This window comes from Python bivittatus, unplaced genomic scaffold (assembly GCF_059951505.1).
Source record: "Python bivittatus isolate LINGU-HERP-01145 unplaced genomic scaffold, Pbiv_v1 ctg000070_np1212, whole genome shotgun sequence".
NCBI lineage: Eukaryota > Metazoa > Chordata > Lepidosauria > Squamata > Pythonidae > Python > Python bivittatus.
Genome location: NW_028277034.1, coordinates 37,815,756 through 37,837,410, shown reverse-complemented (window position 1 = coordinate 37,837,410; position 21,655 = coordinate 37,815,756). Strand labels below are relative to the sequence as shown.

At 38.2% G+C, this 21,655-nt stretch overlaps 1 protein-coding gene across 2 annotated transcripts in view; it reads left to right on the top strand.

Annotated features, from left to right (window-relative positions):
* Positions 1-4,820: 4,820 nt before the first annotated feature.
* The window catches only part of LOC148216878 (phosphatidylcholine:ceramide cholinephosphotransferase 2-like), a 37,562-nt gene continuing 20,727 nt past the window's right edge, over positions 4,821-21,655 (top strand). The window contains exon 1 of one of the 2 annotated variants that reach the window (XM_088132990.1): positions 4,821-5,245. The gene's annotated coding sequence lies outside the window, so the exon portion shown is untranslated. The remainder of the gene's footprint in view (positions 5,246-21,655) is intronic. The other variant, XM_088132991.1, reaches the window with a different exon arrangement.

The window sequence follows — 21,655 nt, the reverse complement described above, 5'->3', positions numbered from 1 at the left end:
CGTAATTGTGCTTCTCTGCTTTCTCTGGGAAATATAAAGTATGACATAAAATATTTTAGACAAAAATATCTAAATGTACTGTAGTTCATATAATAGTGTAGGTTAAGTAAACTTACCCATTCTGATCAATACAGTGGGAAGGAACATCTCATTGAGAAATGCAGTGTTTGTTCAACAAACATTGTTTCAACACTGGATTCTCCTTTTGTATTACAGAACTAAATATGAATATATATATACAGTCAGGTCCAGAAATATTGGGACATCGACACAATTCTAACATCTTTGGCTCTATACACCACCACAATGGATTTGGAATGAAACAAACACAATGTGCCTTAACTGCAGACTGTCAGCTTTAATTTGAGGGTATGTACATCCAACTCAGGTGAACGGTGTAGGAATTATAACAGTTTGCATATGTGCCTCCCACTTGTGAAGGGACCAAAAGTAATGGGACAAGTGGCTTCTCAGCTGTTCCATGGCCAGGTGTGTGAAATTCCCTCAGTACCCCAATTACAATGTGCAGATAAAAGGCCCAGAGGTCATTTCAAGTGTGCTATTTGCATTTGGAATCTGTTGCTGTCAACTCTCAAGATGAGATCCAAAGAGCTGTCACTATCAGTGAAGCAAGCCATCATTAGGCTGAAGAAACAAAACAAACCCATCAGAGAGATAGCAAGAACATTAGGCGTGGCCAAAACAACTGTTTGGAACATTCTCAAAAAGAAGGAACGCACCGGTGAGCTCAGCAACACCAAAAGACCCGGGAGACAACGGAAAGCAACTGTGGTGGATGACCGAAGAATTCGTTCCCTGGTGAAGAAAACACCCTTCACAACAGTTGGCCAGATCAAGAACACTCTCCAGGAGGTAGGTGTATGTGTCTCAAAGTCAACAATCAAAAGAAGACGTCACCAGAGTGAATACAGAGGGTTCACCACAAGATGTAAACCATTGGTGAGCCTCAAAAACAGGAAGGCCAGATTAGAGTTTGCCAAACAACATCTAAAAAAGCCTACACAGTTCTGGAACAACATCCTATGGACAGATGAGACCAAGATCAACTTGTACCAGAGTGATGGGAAGAGAAGAGTATGGAGAAGGAAAGGAACTGCTCATGATCCTAAGCATACCACCTCATCAGTGAAGTATGGTGGTGGTAGTGTCATGGCATGGGCATGGATGGCTGCCAATGGAACTGGTTCTCTTGTATTTATTGATGATGTGACTGCTGACAAAAGCAGCAGGATGAATTCTGCAGTGTTTCAGGCAATATTATCTGCTCACATTCAGCCAAATGCTGCAGAACTCATTGGACGGCACTTCACAGTACAGATGGACAATGACCCAAAACATACTGCAAAAGCAACCAAAGAGTTTTTGAAGGGACAGAAGTGGAATGTTATGCAGTGGCCAAGTCAATCACCTGACCTGAATCCCATTGAGCATGCATTTCACTTGCTGAAGACAAAACTGAAGGGAAAATGCCCCAAGAACAAGCAGGAACTGAAGACAGTTGCAGCAGAGGCCTGGCAGAGCATCACCAGGGATGAAACCCAGCGTCTGGTGATGTCTATGCATTCCAGGCTTCAGGCTGTGATTGACTGCAACAAATTTGCAACCAAGTATTAAAAAGGGAAAGTTTGATTTATGATTATTATTCTGTCCCATTACTTTTGGTCCCTTCACAAGTGGGAGGCACATATGCAAACTGTTGTAATTCCTACACCGTTCACCTGAGTTGGATGTACATACCTTCAAATTAAAGCCGACAGTCTGCAGTTAAGGCACATTGTGTTTGTTTCATTCCAAATCCATTGTGGTGGTGTATAGAGCCAAAGATGTTAGAATTGTGTCAATGTCCCAATATTTCTGGACCTGACTATATACAATAGGCAATGGTCAATTAAACAGTCCAAGGTCATATACTTACAATTCAGTCCAATGTAGCAGTTCAACAACAGTACTTCCTCTCCAAATATCCCCCAACAACTTTGCTTGGGGAACAGCCTACTGTTATACTGAGACTATCCAATCATAGTTGTGCTGGGTCCACCTTTTCTCACCTGAGATGTGTTTGACTGTGATACTACACTCCTTAAAGGAAACACTTATGGTGAATACCTTAACACCCCTCCTTTCCTTTATGGAGATAAACACATATTTTATTTTACAAGTAAGTACAGTGATGTAGACATATATACATTCAGATAATGCTTTTGATTTGTAATCTTGATATTAGGTCTTGCTGTTTCTTAACACCTAACGGTTTTGTGAATCCATCGGCTAACATAACAGATGGACAATAATTGAGTTGAATGAACTCTCTATTAACAGCATCCCTTACGTTCTCGTAACAAATTGCTACATGTTTTGTTCTAGCCTTCATTCGTTCTGAGGTAGCCATTTTTATACATGCTTGGCTATCTTCGTAAACTTTTATAGGATATTGTGTACTTATTCCTATATCTTTCAGTAGTTGTTTATACCATACCAGTTCTGTGCATAAATTGGACAATGCACAATACTCTGCTTCAGCACTCAACATAGCCACTAGACTTTGCTGAATGGACTTCCATCCAGTAGGTATATTGGCAAACAATATCACCATCCCTGTTGTGGATTTTCTTGTGTACATGTCAGCACCCCAATCGGAATCTACATATGCCTTTAGAATAGGCTCACCTTTAGGTTTTAGTGTTAAACAATAATTTTCTGTTCTTGCTAAATACCTCATAATTCTTTTTATTGCTGACCAGTGTGCCTGCTTAGGTTGTGCAACCTGCCGACTTAGTTTATTACAGTATTAGCTTAGTTTACCACACACGCAGTATCAAGTTGTGACCATTGGGCTAGATATAACAAACTGCCAATGATTGATTGGTATTGTTCTCTGTCACATAGTGCACTTTCACTATAGTCCCCTTTATGGAAATCTATGCACATTGGAGTACTTGCACCTTTACAATTCTCCATCCCATGCTTTAACAACAGTTGTTTAATTTTATCCTTCTGATGCCACAAATAACCACCAGATGTAGTTCTTACTATATTGACACCTAGATAGTTTTTTATTTCTCCTAGATCTTTTAAATCAAATATTTTTCTTAGTTCTTGCTTTGCATTACTGATTAGCCCCTCCTCATTGGCTATCACTAATAAATCATCAACAAAACATAACATGGTTATTTCCTTTCCATTAATGTCCTTAATGAAAACACATGGATCTGCTGTCGTTACTTTATACCCTAACTTGGTTAATGTGAGAGCTAGGCAGTTATGCCATTCATGGGCACTTTGTCTAAGCCGATATAATGCTCTCTTCAACAACCATACATGTCCAGGTGATTGTCCCTTATAACCTGGTGCAGCTTCTAAATAAACTGTATGTTTAAGCTCTGCATTTAGATAAGCTGTATTGATGTCTAAATGATGTACATGATCACGGTTTATAGCTGCTAAAGCTAAACATAATCTTACACACTCACTTTTAACAGTGGGGGAGAATGTCTCATCATAGGTGGTGTGGTTTGGTGCATACCCTTTAGCTACTAACCTAGCTTTATACTGGGTTTCTCCATCTGATGTGTGTTTTATTTTATACACCCATCTTGACCCTATAACATTTTTTCCTTCAGGTAATTTTACTTCTTTAAATACTTGCTTTTTAGATAAAGCTTCATATTCATTTTGCATGGCCTTTAGTCATTTTTCTCTTTCAACCACGAGGAATATGCCCTGGGCTGCTGCAAGCATATTTTTAGAATAAAAGGGCCACTACTTCTATACCTTTGAAAAGTGCTTCTTTTGGCCTGGTGATAAAAGAACACTGATAGCTTAATTTATAACTGAAGTATAATCAAGTATGCCCAAGCCAAAAAGTGGTACGTATGTGTCAGTATCACCTGTACTATTTGCACTATTCTCATGTTTGAAAAATAATTGCTAAATAAATATAAAGTCCACTGTTATCCCTGCTTACCTGAATTATCTTCTGCTGTTCAGTGGGGCTTACTTCCAAGTAAGTACATTTGGGAGTATATCCTTAATTTCTCATAAAGTAATTATTTTTTGCTTTTCAAACAGCTTTGTCATGTGATGCACTTTTCTTTTGGATTCCGTAATTAAAAATGTAGGCTAGAGGAAGGGCACCTTTCAAATTGTTCAATACTTCTCTGCAAGCAGGAGCTAAATGGCCACTGTGTACCTTTTCTTAATCCTACAGCTAAATTATTTTAGAGTTTTGATGGCACAAACTCATTTGTAGCTAAGGAAGGAGTTTGAAGGAGGGCAGGGCGAATACGTGGGGCTCAAGCAAACCCTGAGATGGGATGGTGAGGAACAGAAAACCGGGAATTGCTGGAGAAGAGCAGCAGCATTGGAAACATCCGCTTCTGTCCCTATTTCATCCTAAAAGGTGTTTGTTTCTTTAAGGCGGCTTATGAAAGGGAACAAAATTTTGCAGACAGGCTTCTCCACCTTCCTTCCCTAGCTCGAATGGTTCATGGAAAAGAAATGAAGTTTTTCCACTAAACCAAATGTTAATCCCTACGCCAAATCTTCCTTCTCCCCACCTTTGCTGCCGGGAATGGGGCTTTTCCCCACCCCTCTCTATAAATATAAATAAATAACACATAAATAAATATCCATCCCTCTAGAGGTCTTTAACCGGTTTTTCAAGCCCAGCCTTCCAATAGCAGCAGCAGCAGCAGCGGGGCTAGAATAAGTCACTGTTTGGAAATGGAGTGGGCGTGTGTGTGAATGTAAGAGAATGAATGATGTCAGGCAAGGCTGTGGCAGGCAAGAGGGGAGGAGGGGACAAGCAAAGAGCACGAAGCTGGCTGGAAACAGAGCAGCGGCTTCATAAACAGAAACGCCTGCCTTGCCTGTAGCCTCTATCTGCTCCTCCGCCTTGCAGCCGCCGCTCTCCGGCTGTGAAAGCCTCCCCAGCTGTTGCACAGGCAGTCTAACGGTGCATCGGCGTTCCCGAGAGGCGGGGAGAGAAAGGTGTGCGACCAGAAGTGACAGGGGGATGAAAACCGGGAGGGGAAGATAGAGGGTGGGCAAACTTTCTTCTAGCTGTTTCTCCTTGCGGCTGTTAGCCCAGGGGGAGGAGTGTCCCTGTTTCTGGCCAGAAGGAGCGGCAAGTGCTAAAGAGCCTGGAAGCTCTGAAGAATTCTTTCCTGCTGGGTGTTGGAAGGCAGTTCGTGCCTTGCGACTATTGCCTTCGTCAAAAAAATAGGTAAGTTCAAGAACTTGATGTTTCAGCCAGGAGTTTAGTTCTGCATAAGGAAAAATGATGCCTCAATGGCTCAGCGTATTTTTCTTTTAAAGGCAAAGGCGAAGTGCAGTTCATAGGTTATTGGAAGGGATTTTTCTGCTGTAAAATATATGGCAGGAATTAGCCTATTGGGGCTTACTTCCAGGTAAGTTCTTTAGGATTGCGGCGTAAAGTTCTTTACAAACTGGCTGCTGCTTAGGTTGAAAGTTGTGGAGCGCCATCAACTATTATTGCATTAAAGAACTTCCAGAACGGTTACCTACACCCAGAAACTGCAATACCTTCCTGTTTTGATGTCATTGGTACAAAATATTATTAAAAATACAGACATTTCCTTTAGGAAGGTCACATTTGGTAGAATTATTTCTGGTTTTGATATGAACCCATTCAGTTCTAAGACATATTTTTACATTCGATTTATTTCAAGATCTTAGCTAATGAAGAATTCGTATATTTAAATAGTAAAGGGACAGTAGGAATAGCGTGAATATAAGGATTGATTTTTAGATTGTTATAACACAGGTATTAATAGCAATGTTTGCCATATTCCTACTGTTTTGTGCTTTTCATATAATGTTTTGTGTTTTTTATAGAATGGATTTTTTGTATGCACATGGTTGGAATATATAATGGTCCTAGAAAATGACCATGGATCCTTAGAATAAAAAGAAATGACTTTATATTCTTCATGTTAGGAAAAGTATAATTGAAAATAACTAGTTGTTAAAGTGTTCTATAGATTTTCACTTGACTTGATAGACACCTGGAAAGCTTAGACAGTGAGTTTTGGTAAGTGTATTTGCCTGGAAGTAAACTTTCCAAGTAAATGTAGTTAGTACAGTATATATATCTGAGTATATATATCTGAGAAAGCAACCTGAAGATACTTCATTCTGTGAAAGTCAATAGACAGTACTTTAGAACGGCTGGAGAATTGGAGACTGTGTGATGAAACCAGCTATATGAGGAAGAGAGGAAAATACATAAAAGCAGATAGGTTTCCTGCTACTACGATGTGTGTACAATGAAGTGTTATCAGACTATTCCCAGAAGGATGTTTCTTTTTTCTTTTTTAATAGTGTGGAGAGTATACTCCTCATGTTTAACCTTGGCTGCTACATTCTTATATGAGCAGCTTCCTGACTTCAATTACACACATTAGAATTTCTGATGATCCTAATTAGGCATGATTGTTGCCTTACTCTGTGGAAGATAGACATTCCAGTCTATAAAGTCTCTGTAGTGGTTATACGTTTGTAACAATTCAGTGCAATATTCTTAATGCTTCTAGTCATTATTTTTGGATTTCATCTTTTAATTGCATCATATTAAAACATGTCATCTGCTTCAGTTGTCATAATATGCCAGTTTATTTGTAGATCCTCTGAAATTTCTCAGTTTGGTTTGTTAATTTACTAGGCCGTGATCCAGTTTGTGCAAACATACAATAGAGAGATTCAGTAACAATTTTGGTGTTTGTCAAAGTAGCAAATATTTTTAGATTTCATTCTACTTCATCCTGCAATAATAAACATAAAGCACCCTTTTATGAGCAGAGGGCACTAAAGATATCCAACCCAATATTTTCTAAATTATTTTTTTACAGTAGAAAAAACTGTAATTAAAAACTCATCAAGTGCAGCGGTAGGATCCAATTATGTCCTTTCTACCAATAGAACCACTGGGAGATCAAAATACTTTTCGTCATACATGACCCCAAATCTTCTGTGGACGTTTAGGGAATCTTCTAAAGCTGGTCAAGGTACATCTAAGGAAGAAAAGCAAGAGAAATTCAGTTTGGGAAGAGGAAGCTCATCCCCTTCTCTCTCAATCCTTTTTTAGGCCAAAAAAAGAGCACATCTGATTCACATTTCAAAGTCCATGGCTCAGTGTAAACAAGTCAGCTTATGTAAATGAAAGGGTAACATGAGAAGAAGCTCATAAAGGTTGTAACCACTGAAAGCAATCATAGTTACAAAAATGGAAATGTTCCTGGGTAAGTGGTTTCAACACAGCAGCCAAGTAGACACTTTAATGCTTTAGTTCTGCCAACACCAACTGCTCAGAAAGAATGGAAGCTTAGTTACCTGTGCCAACTTTATGTGGATTCCCTTTTTTCCCCTTAGAAATATACATCCAGTAAGGAGATAAAGTAGATGAGTTACCTAGAGAATAACTGCTTTAGTACAGGTGAGGGGATCCCTTCACCGCCGCAGGAGTATACCGCATACCATGCAATTGCGGGCAAGTATAATCGGGACCACAAAACGCAGCATCCATACCAGGATAAAAGAACACGAAAGACACTGCAGACTACAGCAACCAGAAAAATCTGCAGTAGCTGAACATGCTCTCAAGCACACTGGACACAAAATCCTATTTGAAAACACAGAGATACTGGACAACACCAACAGCCACTATACCAGGCTATACCAGGAAGCCATTAAGATTCACAAACACCAGCACAGTTTCAATAAAAAAGAGGAGAGTCTAAAAATCAACAAAACCTGGCTACCAATCCTGAAAAATACAGCCTGCAAAAGGTCAAGGAACTCAGCTCAACCACCAGTTCATGTGAACAGTTCACACAATGAACTTGCTAATCACCCCCAGCAGCCCCTCGTTAACAAGAAAAAACCCTTCCTAATCCCCAGGAAGATACACACAGATGCTGACACCAAAACAAGCAGCCACTCAGTAACCCAACCCCCACAACACACACCCAATCCCCCCCCTTCCCCCCCTCAGATCTCTATAAATACCCACAAAAGGGTCACATCACCCTGGGCACAGAGAGAACTGCTCCTGTCTGTGCTCCTGCACTCTGAAGATGCCAGACACAGGTGCTGGCGAAACGTTAGGAAACAAAACTTCCAGAACACGGCCACACAGCCCGGAAGACCCAGACCATCCAGCTAATATAGTGATTATTTTTCAGCAATACTATTCATTTCTCTTGACAGTTTTAAAGCTCATTTATTTCAGCGGTGCAATGAAAGCGTGGGCAGATTTCAGGCTCATCTTTTCTACCAGAATTCTGACACCTAACTAGAGACAGATGCAAAAGACTGGCTCAGATGGGTAAATTTAGACAAACATTCAGTAACAGGGCACTCTGAAATTCTCAGTCCAGGAATATGTATTTAGTATCACAACCAAGTGCGGAAATATTTTCTTATGCAAATATTTCCTGGTTGTCCACCAAGCATTCTCATGTAGTTCCTTATTTATTGGGAAATGAAATAAACTGTCAAATTATTAAGAAGCCCTTGTTAATCTTTTGCAGATCATCCAGAGTTTTATTTGTGGATTCTAAGCTAGCACCTGAGGCTCCTGATTTTAATATATCAGATATAAAGCTGATAATAGTTTTATTCATAAGCAAGATATTTTTTATAATGCTGTCCTTTTCACTGATAAAACAATCTCAAAGTAGGGATATAATGCTTTAATTATTTTATTTATTGTTTTAGATGGTTTTCTGGTATATGAGATGTCTAGACTTTTTTCAAAGTGACGAGGGTATAAATATGGTAAATAAAATAAATACATTGTGAGTTGGCATTGAAGGCTCAACACCAACCATAACCAAAAATGGAGGGAATTCAGCAACTGGTGTGCTTGTAATGAAAATATTTTGTGGGTGTCACCACTTAATTCCTCAGAAATGTTGTGCCATCAGTCAGATACCTGTTACCTAGGTAGATACATAACAAAGAAGGCACTCTGCAAGATAGTCAGATCCTTAGCAATATAAATCTTTATAGGCCACCAAAGCATTCTGAACTTAACTTAGTAACTTGGCAACTATTGCAATTCAGTTAGAAAATATAAAGTTCTTGCTGATAGTTTGCCCCCTTCAACAAGCTATTGATGCATTATGCGCTAGTTGCAAGTTCTGGGCTTCTGTATGCTTCCCATTACAGTAATCTACTTTTTTTAGGTTACCTGTGATCAGACTATCTGATAACTGGTGACCAATGAAGCTGAAGAAGGTACTGCTTGCCACTGAGGCCATGAGACTGGATTCATAATGAGGGTTCTAGAAATGCCTCCAGATTATCTGCCTGCTCCATTGGGGGAAGCACAGCTCTGTCCAAAATTGGATGAAGAAACCTTTCCACAGCACTTCTGTTGCCCTGGGATTTTGGCTCATCTTACCTGATCATCATCTTCTTCATCATAGGCTAATCTGGTGGGCTTTAACTTGTTGGATTGGAAGTATTCATGAGCTGTGTTGTAGTTAAAAATTGGTTTTTTCCTTCATACCATATTCCCAAGTGTGTTCTTATGCTCTGGCTTTGTAGTTGCTTAAATATTGTTTGTCTGTAGCTTGTCTGTAATCAGGGTACTGATGTCAAAATCAGACTTTACTTTCTTTTTTTTAACTGACTTCTGCTTTCAACTAAATTTCAATTTCTTAATGAGCTGCCTTAAGTTACAACCTTTTAGCAGTTTCTTTTATTTAATTGATTTTATTTGGAGATTATTGACAGAAAAGCTTTGTAGATTTAAGTAGATATTTATATAGTAAATACAGATATTTGTGAACACTATATAAATGTGGAATACAGGACACTTCGTTTTAATATGGATACAGTGCTACTGTATGCTGAGCAGATGCTGGGAAAATGATTTGGAAGATGACTCTTAACAGAGATGTTTCTGTCTTTAAGATCTCAGCCTGTTAGGAGGATTATTGTACCAGGGATGCTACTGTCCCAGATTATTTCAAAAGACGTTAAGAATCACAGACAATACTGTCCCAGCAGATGCTCTGCAATTTATTTAGGAACTGAAACAGGCATTGATAAGAAAGTTTTTGCAAGACAGATGAACTACTGTTTCCTCAGAGCTGCATCTGTTCAGAAAGCTATTTAACTATATTGTTCATTGCTGTTTAATTACAAGCTGAGTCTTAGGCTGGAATCATTTTCATGCTTACTGCACAATCCTATTGAACTCAGTGGGAACCTCTGAATACGTATAAGATCAGATGGAAAGCAATTCTGTGTTTATTTTTGAGGAAACCCCTATTTTCAAATAAAACACCTGATGCTGCAGTTTTGTAGCTCAATTTTTTTTTTGGCATGTGTCTGTCTTGTACTCAACAAACATTTTACCAGTTCTAGCACTTTCTCTCTGGATATACAAAGCAGACTAATTTCTCTTGGAAAATAAGCCAAGAAAATATTTCATGAAAAAACATGGGGAGCTCTAGCTTTAGAAGTATGAGCGAGGAACTCCAATGGAACGCAGGTGATGTGAATGGATTAAGGACCAAGACTATTTTTAGAATAAATTTAAAAATACATGAATGTTCTATGTATCCAGGCAAAAATAAATAATTATTGGACTCAAAAGTATGTTAATTCATTTAGAATGATGATTGAGTTTGAACTTGACTTAAGTGAGGATTTCTATGCATGATTTGTTAAGCAAGCCATAGTAGCCTGATTTGCAGATAATGATACTAAGTCCTAGTTCAGACATCATGCTGAAAATCTTAAACTTCACTATTTATAAATGACATTAAAATATTCCATCCTTTCCTTTTCTTTTTCATGTAATGATTGCATGGCTATCTGGTATGGTTTACAGATTGAAAATTAGATAGTTGTCAAAATATTTCATATCTGTTTTGTTAGTTTGGGCAGTACTGAAAGCTTCATTCAAAGAAAATGTTTACCCAACTAATATATTTGGCCTTGTGACTTTAAAGAATACAGTAAAATACAGGTATCCTCGCTCAGTGACCATTCTTTCAGTGACCATTTGAAGTCATGACAGCACTGAACTAGGACACTTATGACTGGTCCTCAAAGCAGCATCCCTGCAGTCATATGATCGCAATTCAGGTGCTTGGCAACCAGCGCGCAGTTACAGCAGTTGCAGCAACCCATGGTCACATGATCACCATTTGCAACCTTCTCTGCTGGCTTCTTCTGACAAGCGAAGTCAATGGGGAAGCGAGCAGGATGTCACAAGTCACAGTCATGTGATATCGTGCTTAACAACCGCACGTGATTCTTTTAATGACTGCAACTGGAACTGCCATCATAAACTGGCATGGTGATGTGATTTTTCCCTTTATGACCGTGTCACTTAGCAACAGAGTTGATGGTCCCAATTACAGTTGTTAAATGAGGACTACCTGTAAGGGGGGGGGGGGAGAGAGATTTTCAGCCCCTTATTTCACTTTGAGATCTTATAGAATTGTGCTGATTGTATCTTATTGTAGAATTTACACCTGATAATTGTTAGTTACATAAATAGAAATAACTTTTGGATCTAATAAAAATATTATTTTTTTGCTTTAAAATAATTAGTAAAAATCTGTGGCTTAGTTCATGATCAACTGAAATTCTTTTGAGATGTGATTCATCAAGAATTCATAAGTACGCTCTTGATTTCTCTCTGTTGCCTTTCTTGCAAGTAGAAAGGTCAAAAGCCAGGAAGTCTTAATCTGAGTTCCTTTAGTGTTGTATCTAGAACTAAATACCTGCCTTACTCCTTCAAAAGTCAGAGCTTTTGGTAATAGGTAGTTGGAGATTTTTAAAAAGCCACATGTTCTGGACATAATGCTGAGAAAACTTGGGAGAGAGGCTACTTTTACTGAAAGAAACAGCCAAGAAGAAAAATTGGAGCAGTGTTACCGTACCATCCATGAAGTAATGTTTTAGTGTAATCTTGTGGAATATTTTGAAGTGGATGGTTACCAGTGATTAACTGATCTGCATTTTGATCTCATATATAGCACCAATGGATTGTTTGTTAAATTGAATCCAGGTTTTTGGCTGCAAAAAGGAGATGGTGCTGCCTAAATTGATGGCACAACTTCTATATGGAATACACCCGGACCCTTTTCCTTACTTCATTCCAGGGAATTTGTACAGAGTTTCTAAAGACTGTTCTCTAAGTATCTTGTTGCATTTCAAATGCTGAAATAGTATTGGAGGCAGGCATGGTGAAGATGGAGATATAGATATCCATACTTAGCTTTTGATTAATATTATCCCTTTTTCTAATATGATTAGTCCCACTAATGCTAGTGGAAGATTATGATACTTCTTGGAAAAGTACATTATTGGAGAAATAGTGTCTATCTGAGTTAGATCCTGTCTGCCCCCCCTCCCCCAATGGGATATGACGAGGCTTGAGCGCTCATAAAGCAACTCATAAAGACAGAGGCATAGATATATAGTAGAGAGCTAGTATGGAGTAGTGATTAAGGTGGTGAACTAGGAATGGAGAGACCCTGATAATACTACTACTAAATTTGTCTCCTCATGGCAACCCTTCTTAGATTACGTGCTTGTGTGGGAAAAAAATGAAGCTTAGCTTTGATTGTGGGATTTAATGATTAGGTGGTTTGTGCTGATAGAAATAATGTGAATTTGGATTAATTAGTGGTAAGATATTAACCTTTTTTAAATTTGTATTTATATCTGTATTGGAGATAGTCGGAAGTCACTTTCTGTTTCATTTTTCTGTTTTCACTATTTTAGTTTTTGTCTTTTTCTTTTAGTTCTATCTTCTTTCTTTCTGATTTGTATTTTAACTGCGCTTTTTATATATCTCAATAAAAGTTTAATTAAAAAAAAATGGAAAGACCCAGATTCTGGTGTACCCTTACTGATGGAAGCTGAATGGGTGATTTTGGACCAGTTACTCACTCTTAGCACAATAGATGCTGGTGATAATTTATTTATTTATTGAATTGGTTTATATGACCATCTAACTTGCAATTTGCATCTCTGGGTAGCTTATACAGGATTAAAACCTGAAAAAAACAAATAAGGAAAATACAAGGGAAAAAAAATATAACCGAGCCCAATCCTTGACAATTCAATTTCCAACCTTTATTGATGGACTCATCCAACATCCTGGCCCACTGCACATGGGAAATACCAGGTCTTCAAGGACTTAAGGAAGGCCAACAGGGTCAGGGTCATGCAAATTTCAGCGGTTATGCTGTTCCAGAGGCAGACATTATGACAGAGGGTGTATGTCACCTGGGGCCTGGCAGATGACACTGCTTTATAGACAGGACACAGAGCATGCCCAGTATGTCAGATCTGGTGGGACAATCAGTCAGTTGGAGGTAGGTGGTCCCACAAGTAACCTGGCCCTATGCCATGAATTGCTGTATAGGTGATAACCAGCATCCTGAATTGTACTAGGAAGTATTGAATTGTACTGAAACCCAGTGCACTTTGCGGAGCATTGGTGTTACATGTGGTACACCAACAACTACCCATGCCACTATATTTTGGACCAGTTGCAGCTTCCGGATGGTCTTAAAGGGCAGCTCCATGGAATAAAATAATAAAAAACAATTAGATTACAGTTGTCTTTTTCTGTAAGGCAAACTGGACAAGCCTGTGACCTATTGGGTCATCCTTTGAGAGAAAGGTAGTGCAGTCTGATGTGACCAGAATGAACATTAAATTTTAAGCTGACCATATTTTGCTGGATGATCCCATGATCATCTAAGAAAAGTATATATCATCAATAGAAAAATAGTTGTAGTGGCAAACAAACTTCAACAATACGTCAATATTTACTTACCTAAACAGATAAACAGAATGACCACAGATGGTCAAAACAGTGGGAGCGACTTCTGACTTCCTGCCAGCTTCCCTACTGATTTTGCTTATTGGAAGTTGGCAGGGAATGTCAGAAATCACAATCACATGACCGCGGGGACACTGCAACAGCCACAACTTTGTGAATAAAACTGGTCTGAACATCATGGAAATTTCAATTCCCCAGAAGTAATGGGTCCTGGATTTTTTGCGCATTCTTTAAATTAGTGGATTTTAGGTACCTTGATTCAAAAATTATTGTGGTATAACGCACCATTTGGGCTACTGTGAAGATATAAAAAGATAAACACAATGAGAGTTTTAGTAGTATATAGATTTTTAATGTTGATAATTCAGTCACCTACGTTACAACCGGATTATTGGTAAATTATCTCTGAGGATGTAAACATATATGCATTTACCTGGGAATAAATCCACTGAATTCCTTTGGGTTTAAAAATATGGGCAGACTCAGAATTGGTTATTCTACTGAGTCTGCTGTTGTTGTTAGCCACCCAGAGTCACTGGTCTGAGATGGGCAGCTATTTAAATTGAATGAATGAATGAATGAATGAATGAATGAATGAATGAATGAATGAATCTGTAATGATAGATTTCAAAAATTCAGTTAAGTGAACTGCATATAATATAGTTGCTGATATTATCAGAACTTCAGGCATGGAGGAAGAGGGATTGTTTTAGGAAACACTAAGCATAAGAATTATCCCTGTATACATACTCACACCTGCCAGTAGGCATAAATCAGAAAAGAGGCAAATGCATATTTATTTTTATTTGGTGTGCACTTTTATCCATGTACATTACAAAACTTAGTTTCCCCATAGATTTTATTAAATTTGGTGAGTGACCAGCAAAAAAAATGGAAAAGAAAAGAGAAAGAAAGTGAACAATAAAATAAAATGTATAAATATGATGTGAATAAACAGAATACAATAAGCAGTATGCACTAGTAAAGCTAAAATTCTTGAATAAAAAAATTATTTTCCCCATAACAATGACCCTGTGAGATAAGATGGGCTGAGAGACCACAGCTGGCCCAGAGTCACTGATTGAGTTTACCAGGGGTAAGAGTGGACTAGAGCCTTTGTCTCCATATTCCTGGTGTAGCACGTTAATCACTATGCTGTATTGGCTCTGATATTTGCAATATGTCAGCTATGTAAATTCATTACCATTCCCTAGAATAAAACTTTTTTGAAGAAGCAAATTATTGATATTGTCAAGGGTTAGGGGTTCATGAAAAAAGTCTAGATGGCTGCAACTGCAAGATTTCAGCCATCATCTCGACTTTCTTTCATCCCCCTGCAGATGCTTCTGTTATTAAACACAATTAAAATATAGCTAAGTAACTAGAACATACATATATTTTGTACACAGTCCATCTGTGGCCTAATTCCTGGCATTTCCAGTCAGCGTTGGTAGGGCTAAGGAGAAGAAAATGCCAAAGCCAAAATTGGTTGTATTTACATGCCACCTTAATCTATAAACCACGGGTTACAGACTACAGTGGCTGGCTTCACAGAAGATGCTAAACCAAACAAACCTCATTTATGGTGTAACATATTATGTGAGCCAGTAAGTAATCAAGAGAGAAGTAGATAGATGCAGAGAAACACAGTTATAAGCAAAACAACATTTTCAAATGTTTGTTCCTAATGAAAATGTCTAGATCAAAGACAGTTTTCAAAATTGTGTTGTCGTCTCTGAAGTATTCTTTCAGTAACTATTAAGCTGTTATAGAACATCATATTAGCTTTCCTAATCAGATATATGAGTACCTGAAAGGCAGTGTGTTTCCTAGGAACTGAAGAAACTCACTAGCAAGAACCCTAATGAATTACTTGGGTCGCAACCACTTACTTGAGAATAAAAACAGGAAAGTGCTTTAACACCTTAAAACAAAACAAATTTATTATCTAAAGTTCATTTGTAAGATCATTGAGCTCAGTTGCCCAGATATAGGAGTCATTGAACATAATCCATGTGTTCCACATATCCTATAAATATCCTTTGGAGCATCTTCTCAATCAGAGAGAAGATAGAGGTTGATGTTCCCTCAGATACATCAGGGATTATCTGCACTATCCAGTTGCCCTATTGCCAGAATAGATTAGCAATCACTTTTAGAGAGCAGCAAAAGACAACGTTGCCTTGTACACATCCCAATTAATTATAAATGTAACCTTTAGGCAGATTTTCCTGTGGCAGTTTAGAAATACTCTTTTCCCCCTTCTTGCTTTGGGTCCTCCTTTCTCACCAGCTCTCTTTGCTAAGAATGCTGTAGTAGCATAAGGGTGATAACACTTCCCTTACAAACCAAATGTTGCTGGTTCAAGACCCAGCAGAAACATTTTTTTTAAATTACTAGCTGTCATTCCCTGAGCTAGATACTTTTCCCTGTCATATTTTTTTTTTAAATGTCCAGCAGTGCGCCATTTCATCATTTTTCCCACATGAGGTGGAAGAGTTTCACCTGCCCATAGGGGAGTTGTCTAGTGGGAGGATGCGTTAGCCTGCATTCCAGATTGAATACTTTGTGAACTGTTGCCAAAGTGTCTCAGTCTGGACAAAATCTTCTTAAGCTGTTTTAGTATCAAGGAAATGTAAACATAGGACAGGAACAGCTTAAGGATGCAGTGTGGATTATGCCATAAAGTTCTGGCTCTTGGCCTTATGGCCATAATAAAAGCTTGATTGAATGCCCAAGGGTAATTTTGTTGGCTCTTTGCTACAATATTTATGAATGAAAGGAAAAACTTGTGACAAAGATTAGTAATTTTGTGGAAATGTGAGACAATTAAATGGAGATAGCTGCATATCCTGAATTTGTAGATTCTTGTCAGTGGATAGGAATCAACACAAATTCGTATTTAAATGCATGTTCTCCCTTTTTTCAGGTTAATGTCTTTGAAAATGTTTAGAAGTAACCAAAATATTGTGTAAGGAAAGAATTTTAAAAATTCTTTTGATCCAGTGGGTTTTACTGAAAATCTTGTTAAATAAATATGTCTATTTCTAGAGTTTATATGCTGCTCCAATTGAAACTGATTCTAAGCAGATTACATACCCCGTTTTTCTAAATAAAGTTGACATATAGTTTAAAATTAAATGGAAATTATGAATGGTACTTTGTTCCAGAATACATAAATAATACTACTAGTGATAATAATTTCATAGAAACCTAAGTTGTACCAAATTCAATATTGTTTATGGTGATTTCTAGTGGCTCTTTCAACTTTCAGAAAGACTTATCCAGAAATTTCAGAACTAAATCTGGGGTCCTCTATATACAAATAATCTGCTAATTATTTTATTTCTTAAATTGGACCCTCCTATTCTGCAAGAAACTGTGCAGCTTTGAAATAGTGAGATATCAAGGAAGAGCTGAAATTTCGAAGGCTTTATTTCTCCATTTGGTCTAGTGTTACTATGAATTGTTCAAGGAACAATTGCTAAAAAAGGGGCATAGTTGATATTGTGGAATATCTCTTCTGGCAAAACTTAAACAGAGCATATTAATAACAAAAAATGGTAGGAAATACTTATTTACCTATAATACTTTTAAAATTGCTACTCGGTCTGTGTAGCTCAACAATAGTTCTACATAAGGAATTCCATGTATCTGACTTCTGATGACATCATAATCAGTTCCAACTTTGAGTTACCTCAGACCGCTCCTGAGTATATGGTACACCACAACCACTGAGGAAAGCTGTGAGCATAAGCTGGATAGGAGGGCACTAAAAAGGGCACTTATTAGTCACATCAAGCATAGAATTCTGAAGAAAGAGCATCTAATATAAAGTCAGTAGGAAAAGGAATTATTTTTCTTAATTTTTTCTTGGACTATATTTATTTGATATACTTTAATCTCCCAACCAGTTGAATAAGTTGTTTTAGCATATCAGTATAAGCCATGTACAATCTCTGATGCTTTACTGTAGTATTTGCAGCATCTTCTTAGAATATTATTTTTCTTTTGTATCCCTGCTTTTCCTTATATCCATCCCCTGAAAAATAAGTAGATGGTGGACATACGTAACTTCAGTGTTCAAATAATCACTGCTGTAGCAGTATATATATGTATGTGTGTGTATATATATCTATATATATATATATATATATATATATACACACATACACATACACATACACATACACATACATACATACATACATACATACATACATACATACATATATTTGTATTCTTTAAAATCGGAAAGAAACCATCAGTTGATGGCTTGCAGGTATTAATTCTGCCAGAATTGTTAAGCAGTATGTTGTATATTTTACTGGACATTGTTAAACTATTATAGTTTCACTTCTTCTCTCCTCCATTTTATCTTTCTAATCTAAAAATACTCCCAACAACATTAACTTTTCTGATGTACAGGAACAAATGCAACTAGCAATTCAATTACAAACATATAACCTGAAACAGAACTAAACCATGAGCTTTCTTGGTCTTCAGTGACATCATAAAGACATAGCTTGAATAGAAAGGCAGGTTATAAATAATTTGGGGAAAGACTGGAAATAATAATTTTTGTAATATTCAATTTTTAGAATTGGTTGCTAGCAAGTTTGCAGTTTTATTTTTAAACATTCTGTTTGAATCAGTTTCCTATGGCAAAGAGAGAAAAGTTAGATAACTTTGGTGCAGATATATGAATAGGAGTTTTCATATAATTTTTTAATAGCAGGAAAAAGTACTTGTCTGTGGAAGTGTCTTCAAGTTTACTCTCCAACCTATTTTTTGATACTGAGTTGATATTGAGTGCTACATATAGCACTCTTCAGGTTTATTCATATATTTCTTCCCCATATCTCTGTCTATTGCTCTCTTTGTGTTTTACAGACACATACACATGTGCACGTGCACACACACACACACAAACTGTTTCTTTTGGGATAAGCAGTATTACACAAAGCACAGAAAGTAAAAAAGAAATAAGAAACCAGTCTAGTTTATACCAACACCATTGACTATACCTCTCCTTACCTTTCTGTTCCTACAAACCATCCATTTTTCTATTAAGCCCATACACTGCTTCAAAAATTGTGTTTTGTCATCAGCTGCATTCAGCCACAACTCTCAGTCTTTCCTTTTTGATTGACCATTTACTCTTCTTTCATATGTTTATTTTGCAATTCAATCCTCATTCTCTATGCTGTATAATTAAGCCATGCCACAGAGTAGAACGTTCTAGCCTAAAACATGCCTGTTCATCTTCAGTATAGTTGTTTTACTCCATTCAGACAGTTTCCAATATAGATATTACTAATAACATTCAGCAAATGTATTTATTTATGGTTAGGTATATCTAATTTATTATTTTTTATTCATTTCGTTGATAATTTTTAATCCCTAATCTTTGGGCATACAAGCAGTTTACTTTATTATGGGTACTTTTATGCCACTTCATTCAGGTGAATCTAAGTGGCTTACTAGTATAATAAAATTAGACAACCCATGACCCATTGAGTCATTGTTTCAGAGATACTTCCTTATCTAAACAGAGAAAGAAAATGACCAAGGGCAAAACAGCAGTGGGAGTGTGAGCGACTTGCAACTTGCTTCTGGTTTCCTCATTGACTTTGCTTGTGGGAAGCTGGCAGAGAGCATCGGAAATCTTCCTTCCTTTTCCTCCTTCCTTCCCTCCCTCCCACATGTAATATAGGCTTGGAGCATTTGCCCTCATGTCATGATCCTCAGGAGAGCCCCTGTGAAGCCACCTCCTCCTCCTCAACTGATCTGTGGAACTGCCTGCCACGCTGCTGGGGGGAGGTGGAACAAAGGGAGCTGCAGACCATGAGGAAAACTGCATCCTTGTTCCCCGTTCTGATGTGTCCCCAAGGGCCCCGTCCCTCAAGGGAAGAAGAGGGCTCACCCATCGACCACCGGTGTCCCCCAGCCAGCCCTACCTCGCCAGCAGGCATCCAAGCCACTCCCTCATCTTTCCCTCAATACCCACAGCTGTTAAGAGATTTCAGATTTTGGCCTCAGTTCCAAAGCAGCCAATCTCTGCTCACCCATCAGGCTTTGCCACCAACCAATTGGGCACAGGGGACAGAGGGATGCTAGAAAGAGGTTGGGGATTTCTCCCTCCCTCCCTGAATTTGTACATATAATATAGGCTTGCACCATTTGCCCTCCCCTCACAACTGTCAGGAGACCACTGGTGAAGCTACCTCCTCAGCTGACCAGTGGAACTGCCTGCCACTTTGCTGGGGGGAGTTGGAACAAAGGGAGCTATGGACCATGAGGAAAACTGCAGCCCCACTCCCCATTCTGGTGAGTCCCAAAGGACCCCCTCCCTCAAGGGATGAAGATGGTTCATCCATCAACCACTGGTGCCCCCCAGCCAGCTCTATATCACCAGCAGGCATCCATCCTCATCCTTCTCTCAATGCCCACAGCCATTAAGAGATTTCAAATTTCTGCCTCATTTCAAAAGCAGCCAATTGCCACTCATTCATTGGACCTTGTCGCCAGCCGATTGGGTGCCGGGGACAGAGGGAGGTGGGAAAGAGGTCGGGGATACACTCATGATGATCACGGCAGTGCAGCAGCATAGGAGTGCTGAAGCAGCCACAAATTTCCCAAATTTCAATCTCATGGGAGTAATGGGTCCTAGATTTTGGATGCATTCTGTAAGTTAGCCCATTTGAAGTACATGGTTCAAAACTGTTGCCCTATGATGCACCATTTCACCTGGTTGAAAGTTACAGCCATGAAAGTTTTAGATGTATATAGATATATAATGTATGTCAGAAAAATAGCAATGCAATCTATAAAATCATAGTATTCATTCCAATTAATTCATAAAGTGAAAATAAGTAATAGTGCCACATTCCTGGTTCCCAAATGTCTGCTTAAATTAATATCTGCCTAAATAACCAAGTTTTTAACAGCTTTTTAAATATTAACAGTGAAGGTACAGCTTCTATTCTTAAGGAAAGCTGGAGCAGGGCTGGAACAGAGAATGTATCTGGTCCCCTCCTGCCATATCTCATGAAGAGCAGAATCACTTAACAAGTGCTCTGTACCTGCATACAGTACCTCATTTTGATCTATATATATAAATAAGGTTGTTAATGTAGATGCTTACCAATGAATGTTAACTGTTACAGAATGGATAGGAATGTGCTGTATTCCTATGTGACTTGATAACCTCCCATAGCAATAGTAAATATGACACATACTAAAAATAGTTCAGTCGCCACTCCTGTAACAAGCATATGAGTGACAACTATTCCATTCACTGATCGTTGACTCACTTTTTAGGTGAAGTAAATGAAAGTACATATTACTCAGTGCACACTGCTCCCTGTTAATGACTATGACTAAGCTAACTCTTCTCATTTTTCAGTTAGGTACAACCCAACTGTATTAGGTTGATATAGTGTGACTATATCAAGCAGTCCCAATTGGCAATAGATCTGACCAGTTTTAACCCAACTGAAGTTCCCAAATCACTTCCAAAGTAAGCCAGTATATAACTGGGACATCTATAACTGCTGCTGGGAAGTTTCTCCTAGCTAATTCATTGGTACGGACAGAAGGACGTTTGAGCAGTAGAAATTATTTTAAGCCTCTAGTTACTGTACTAGACATAAGAATGCCTTTAGGAGGAGTACAGCATTTTCTAGAAGAGGACAAACATCACTTTACTAGACAAAAGAATCACAAATAGTAACGCTGTCTGCTGTTAATTTTTTAGCCTTCATGCAGTTCCTTTTCCTGCCCAGGCAATGG